At 41.8% G+C, this 7,338-nt stretch overlaps 1 protein-coding gene across 1 annotated transcript in view; it reads right to left on the bottom strand.

The window, feature by feature from the left end:
- The window catches only part of MAST4 (microtubule associated serine/threonine kinase family member 4), a 156,251-nt gene that overhangs the window by 123,349 nt on the left and 25,564 nt on the right, over nucleotides 1-7,338 (bottom strand). The gene's annotated exons all lie outside the window — the stretch shown is intronic.

The following is a 7,338-nucleotide window of genomic DNA, read 5'->3' as shown; positions in this document are numbered from 1 at the left end:
TGTGCCAGGGGACTTGCAATGACCTCGGCCAGTTCCTTTAGAACTCTAGGGTGCAGATCATCTGGGCCGGCTGACTTGAATACGTCTAACCCCTCCAGAAGCTCCCTAATTAAATCCTCGCTAACCCGTGGCCCAGGTGTGCCTCCCCTGGGGCCCAAGGGGGGCCCAGCAATAATTTATACCAATTGTTCCATGTAAGTGGAATGTATTACACCACTATGATTCTGCATGCCACATTTTTGCAGGAACATTATGTTGGAAATGTTTGAGTTAGTGTTATGGAACTGGTTCTCTTCCCTCTCCTCGAATGCAAGGCCACCTTTGCCAATCCGACTGTACAACTTTCTGGAGCAGACTGAATTGTAATTAATATAAATTATAGAAAATTCTAAACACACCAAAAATCATTCTCTATAATTAACACCTTTTAGGTCTGGTATCTCAAGACCTTTCAAGATGTGGAGTAAATGCTGTGGAATCCACTGGAAAGATTAAATTCTTCCCTTTCAGAAGGTATAAAGCTTTGGTGATGTTCTTCCAAAGTCACTACAACAATCAGACTTTAAAATCGTCAGTGGTGCAGGAGTAAGCATTGACCACTCTGTGCTTCTTACTAGACTGGAAATGGGAGGGAATTCATGGGACGGGGTTTTTTGATTGTTTTTGAGAGACGAGTGAAAAAAAATATGGCTCTCCCTTCCCATCTTTAAATGGAGGTATTTGAAGCTGTTCAAAAATCTGGTATGCTATTGGCTCCCTAAGGAGCTGGATTAGTGGACAACAATGGGTGATAGGGCTAAAGGTGTCTAATAGAAGCAATTTATCCCCTGGTTCTATCATACACGGAATACAAATCACCACTCCCTGTAATTTTCCACCCAAGTTTAGAAAAATGCCTGCCACAGGGCAAAGTTAAAGTTCATGGGGAATGTCCAGTCTCTCCTCAATCCTTCCCTCACCCCTTAAGTACTAGATCCTGCTCATTCCATTTTTGTTTTCTTTTATTCTCTCTTTTTCTTTGCTCTTCACTCTCCCTGGATTACAATTCTATCCATTTATGGCAGAACCATAAATGCACCAATCTCCACCAATTGTGCTAAAAATATCTTGGGGGTAAGGAATATCTTGAATCCCTTCCTATTATCGTGGCATGGAAAATGGCCAATAAAGCATGGAGTCCCATAAATCAGACTGTCCCAGGACCAACAGATATCTAGGGAAGGTGACTGCCAGTAGGGCTAGGGACAGACATTACACATAAACTAGATTAAGTGATCAGAAACTGGTTTAAACCTGTAACAGAACACATGTTCAGTGCACATAAACCAGTTTGAAAATGGCTGAAACTGGTTTGAGATACACCTGGTTGAATGTAGTATCGGACTTAACTGATTTGGGTTAAACTGGCTTATGCAATCTCCGTCCCAGACCCCTTTCTGGTTTAAGTTAAATAAGAGTCCTCCAGAATCCCAAATGCTTTGCAACTCTGGGCAGGGCTCTGCTCTCTGCTCCAGCCCAGCCCTCTGGCTCCCTGGCTGGAGCTCCTGCAGAGACTGCAGGTGCAGCAAGGTCTGCTTGGCTTCCTCCAGCTCCCCTCTCTTCCCCCTCACCACTCTATGCTCAAGCAGGGATTTCCCCTCCCCTTTGCTTACACAGACACCTCTCAGCATTAGCTAGCATACTACATGCTAGCTATGGTCCATACTATGGGAAACAGGACAAAGGCAAACAGGACAGTGTCAGCTTAGGGCTCTTTGGAGCTAATCAACAGGTAGTTTGTAATTTCTCTTCATTCCTTCCTTGGAAAAAGATGTTTAAGAAGAGCTTGAACTAATGAGAGAGGCTGTTGTTTTCTTAATGGGCTGATAAACACTGAGTTAGGGGTGATAAGCACTGTGTTATTGACTCCCTGCTGGTAGGGGGGGAAAACCCTCCCTAATCAAAGCATCCTGCCAGGGCCTGGCCACACCACCCCTCAGCACAGCACTGATAAAGGGACGGAAGGGCTGCTCTAGCACACCCTAGCTTCTAGCCTGAGCCACTGCAGGCATGTGCCTGCATTTCTTCAGTCCAAAGGGGATTTCTGCAAGGTTACAAACTGGTTTAGCCTAGCTAAGTTAGACTAACCTGCAAAGACTGAATCAATTCAGGTTCAGGCTTTTTGAATGTCTGTCCCTAGCCTAGATGACCCACTGCAGTTTCAGTGAGATCCCTGGTGTTTACCCAACACTCCCAACAGTGATGATATCTATAAGTTACAGAGCCATCTGCTAAAGTAGTTATCACAAAATTACAACAATGGAAGCCATATTCCAGTTTGAACAGGAACATGTCCAGTCTCAAACTGAATGAAGCTAGTTGGCACTTTTTCCCCACACATACTGTGTATATACAAGAATAATTACACAAGGTTTCATTCATTCTGATCCCCAAAGCAAATTATAGGCACCTTGCAAACCCACACAAAAATCAAATATTATAGCACAAGATGCCTCAGAGGCCCCATGGCATCAGAATACAGGAATGCCTGTGGACAGGGGCAAGGCCGTATCTATCACAATACCACCTGATTCAAAGTATCTCTAAATCATTTCTATCAAAAGGAACCTTGCCCAGAACATAAAAGCAGCTTCTTCCCAAGAAGCAAATTCCCACATAGAAACAAATGACTTTCAAGTAAGAGGATACACACTGTACCCCACCGTGTGTGCAAGGATGAATCTCAACTACTACATATATTTTTTAATCCAACCTGTCTTTTCTCAAAGGAAGTGCCTTTGTAAAGCCTTTTCAGAAATCAGCAACGTCCATGACTGCTTACACTTGAATTCTCACTTTTCACAAAGCTCACGGTTCTCTTGATCCCTCAGAGTTAACAACTTTCTCTTTTTTTCACAAACTTCCAGAGCAGAAAATTAAGACAACATATTCATTCAAAATTAACTCTTTATCCATGACATATTTTAAAACTATAAAAGCATGGACTAACAGCTATAGAATAATGCTAGTGTAACCCACATGACTTTGAAATAAAGACAACTTCTTTCCTGGACATATTCTACTGTGCAACACAGTTGGGAGGGGCAATTTGTCACATACTGTATTACAGCTATCACGGTGCAGATGTGCTATAGATGAAACGTAACTGCTTAATTGCCTATAAGCCGCATAAATAGGTCACAGTAAATATATGAAACTGGCTGAACAACAGACAATGACTCATCTGATACAAGTCCAAAGATATGATACACAACACATTAAATACCTTATGACCCAATATCTAAAACACTGCCTCTCAAACAGGGTTTTGCAGTACCCTGGGATGATGTCATATCCTTTTAAGGGTGCCCCCACAATATTAGCAGTTAGGTATACAAACACCTACATATCAACCCACAGTTTTCAAATAGGAATTTATTGTGTCAAACACATTCTGACCTGTTGGGGTTTTTCTGAGTTTTCTGAAACAGAAAAATTGGTCTATTAGTTTGTTATCCTTTTTTTTAGCTTTTGAAATGCGGGCCATTAAATTCAGAAAAATTATGGAGGGGTGCCCAGAGTCTAAGCATGTTGAAAACTATTGATCTAAAGTAACAAGTTCTGTAATACACCCTACTTCACAGGGAATGGAAATATCTGGAAGGTTCCAATCCACCAGATCAGTGGTTTTCAAACTTTTTTTCATTTGCAGATTCCTAAAAAAATTTAAATGGAGGTGTGGACCCCTTTGAATTGTAAGTGCGGGTATTCATATACTTTTTTTGACTGGTCATAATCATCTTTTGTGGACACCTTAGACATGGTCTGCAGACCACGGACTGAAAACCACTGCATTAGATACTATCTTTGAATGTAAATAAGAGTATTTAATAAAAGGAATAAAGAACTGAAAGAGCAAAGAACAAGAAAGCTATGGTTGTTACTGGTCTAGAATGAGCAATTTAAAGTTTGCACACACTGACTGGTGTATTGTTCATATACAGTATATCCATGCTCCCTGTAGTAGATGAACCATTATCCACAGCATTGTTCAGAGACACAACAGGTGCATAGATCTCTACTTACCATATCTACCAGTATGCTGGCAGTAAAAAAAGAAACTCAGTTGCTATAGGAAACACTGCCCCCCTGGATATAAATTACATGCCATGGCATACGTCTGCCTTCAAACTCTGACTATTTAAACAAAGGCCGTTCAAGGCAAGAAAGGCTGGAGGCAAATTAAGGGAGATGAAACCAGAATAACTGTATTACCAACTCTTGCAATTTCATCGTTAGTCTCTCAATACTTAATGGTTTTTTTAAAGCTCTCACTCCCAGAGTGCTACAACTGTATAAGAATCTCATCTTTCATTAACAAAAGAAAGCAGATTTCCAGCAGTTAAGAAAGCAGAGGAAAGCTTCAAAAACCTGAGCTCTGAAGACTGAGAAATTAACCCCTTGAAAGAAATGCTTTCATGCAACAACAGTACAAGCTAAATCTGTATAGAAGTAACAACATAACTCATTAAGAATTCCGGGGAAAGACAATTTTCATCTTAAACAAATCCTACTGTGCAAAGTTATGAGGCTAAACTAAGCCTCTATAGTACATTTGTGCCAGGATACAAATAAAAAAGTCAGTATTTATTATAAGATCATGATTCTCCGAGGCCTGATTCACAATTTTGAATGCTCAGGGTCTGTACTGAAAGGCTGGTAGAATGACATTTTAAAAAGTAGCAGAGCCAAGGATTGGAAGGAGGATGGGAACAGGAGGAATATGAAATGTAACTTTCATACAGTGCAGTGCAGGGCCAGGCAGGGGTGTCATGGAGCCCTAGGGCCCAATCCCAGCACATAGGCCTGCGCAGGGGTGGTACAGGGCCCAATCCTGGCAAGTGGAGACAGACAAGGGTCCAACCAGGGTGTGCAGGCTCAGGCAGAGGCAGTATGGGACCCGATCTAGCCCATGCACTGGCCCCAGGCCACTCATCTGGCTCATGGGACCAGAAGACTGAACACCACTGATCTAGAAAGCCAGCTACATACTGTGTTTTCTCACATATATCCTGGTCCCTCCCTTCCCTACAATGAGCTGTGGAAAACTGCGAGGAAAAGGTAGCTGTGGGTCAGGGAACAGTGGCAATTAACTCTGCCATCATTCCCTCCTACTTCCCTCTGCCAAATTTCTAAACCTGTAGGAAGCAGCTGTATATTGGATTAGGCTACCATGCAGGAGTGGTCTGAGACCAGAGCTAAAGCACCAAGTCCCACCTGGCTTGTGGCCACAGATCTGGTCTGCATGGTCCAACCCCACATCCTAGTTCCTGAGCCACATGCTAGGTCAACCTGCCATGTCAAGTCTGTAACTGCGCACTGGCTCTGGGGTCACAGGCAGTCCCAGACTTAGCAAACTTTTGGGCTGCAGAGCCCTGAACCTGTTGCTCTGGACTGGGCCTGCTGCACAGCCCTGGACACAGCACAAGGTCAGAACTGGCACACAACTGGTCTGCAAGCCCCATCCAACATCCGGGGGGGGGGGGGGGGAAGCCGGCTCAGAAGCAGGCTCGGCTCCCCGGCTATCGCTACTCAAGTAAGATCTTTTTTTCTTCAAGGAACCATTAAAAACTGGGTGTGCATTATATCCAGGGGCAAGGTGTATGCAAGAAAAGAATACCACATCAAGAAACTACCCTGAGAATTTTATTTAGAAAAAATGTTTGGAAGACCTCATAACATTTCTGCTCCTTATATAGAATGCTTTAAAGTAGACCTGGTGCTTACGTCTGCTGGATGGATGGATTCTGTTCTGTAAATTTGTCAATAAAATCAGCCAGAAGTAAGCTCTGCCATCATACCCTGTTCATATTCTTGAAGCCTCTCTTTTACCTACCAACTAGATTAATAAACCAATCCTAATTTTGATATGGACACTTTAGGAATGACACTGTCAACTTGTTTCAAACTGGTTCATCATCACATGGCAACGACTTGGTCACTTCTGCCCAAAATCCAAATTCATTCCAGTGATCTAACTATGAAGCACCTGTTCCTACATTATCAGTCATCCCAGAAAGCTCTGATAAAGAAAGCCGAGATTCAGATACAGCTTTTAATATAGATGTCATACCTTTGAGTCACTTGCCTATTCTGTTACACACAGAAGCCTTGCTTTGGTACAGCAAAAGAATTTCATGTAAAAACTGTAATGGAGAAGGGACTACATGTAATGATTACACATGACATTCTGTGCTACTCTGAACCCTCCAAATAGTACATTAGAGCAAAGTTCTAAACTCAGCATTTAAAAATTAATTCTAAATTTCCTGCTTTTCTGGATTTAGACAAACCATTAACATATAACTGAACTTGCTAATTTGATTAGGCAAACACTGATACACCCATTAAGAAATACAATACATATTCTACTTCAGCTTTGCTAAAAGTCAAAATGACAATGGATCATTTCAAGCATCCAGCTCAAAGTCCAAAATTAGATAAAAATCTGAAAGATAAAAGAATGACAACATTACCACTTCTCCTAAAAGGCTGGATTTCATCTCTTTATCAGCTTCCTAATTGTATGCACTGCACTTCTCCATAAAATTTTTCAGTTATGACAACAACTGCAGTAATTATTACTCTTCTTACAAATAGGTTTGACTACTGAAGATGGAAATTAATATTTTGAAGCAAATACATAAAATGTTATCATACTTGCATACCTTTTGTTTCCATTAGAAAAATCAACAGCCAAACATCTTACCCCAAGCTGGTTTGCATTTCTTCAAGAGAGTCTCTGAACGGTTTTAAATCTATTTTGAGTAGACTAGGGAAAGGGAGAAGGAAATGTCAAAGGGGCTCTGACTTACAATTATTTTGTTTCATCATGACTAGGGTTCCTGGTTTTCTGTTTAAAAACTGAAAAATCTCTGACGACTTAGCACCCCCCACACAAATTCTCTGATTTAAAAATCCCAAATCTGTGTTTTTCCACAATTGAAACACCACTATGTATATAGGTATCAACTGAACACAAGGTCTTATTGATATAGTTACATTTTTAAAGCAATTTGGAAGCCTACCAGTGCCTCAATCACTATAATAAAATACATTTTAAGTACCTATACATTTTGGCAGTTGATTTTGGGTTTTTTATCATGGAAAATCAGAGCTTCCCCTGCCCCTTCGCTCACCAGGATGTGGGTCCAGCTGCAGCTGTTCCCTCCATTGCTTTGTGGTACTGAACAGCTCTGATATGCTGGTGCCCTACCCATGCCATTGCCCCTCACTCCCAAGCCACAGCCCACCCAGCCCTGCTGGCGCCCCTCACTCCAAGCTCACAGGCTCCCCCTC

Source organism: Crocodylus porosus, unplaced genomic scaffold, assembly GCF_001723895.1.
Source record: "Crocodylus porosus isolate Cpor-Errol unplaced genomic scaffold, CroPor_comp1, whole genome shotgun sequence".
Lineage (NCBI taxonomy): Eukaryota > Metazoa > Chordata > Crocodylia > Crocodylidae > Crocodylus > Crocodylus porosus.
This window is presented reverse-complemented; position numbering and strand designations above follow the sequence as displayed.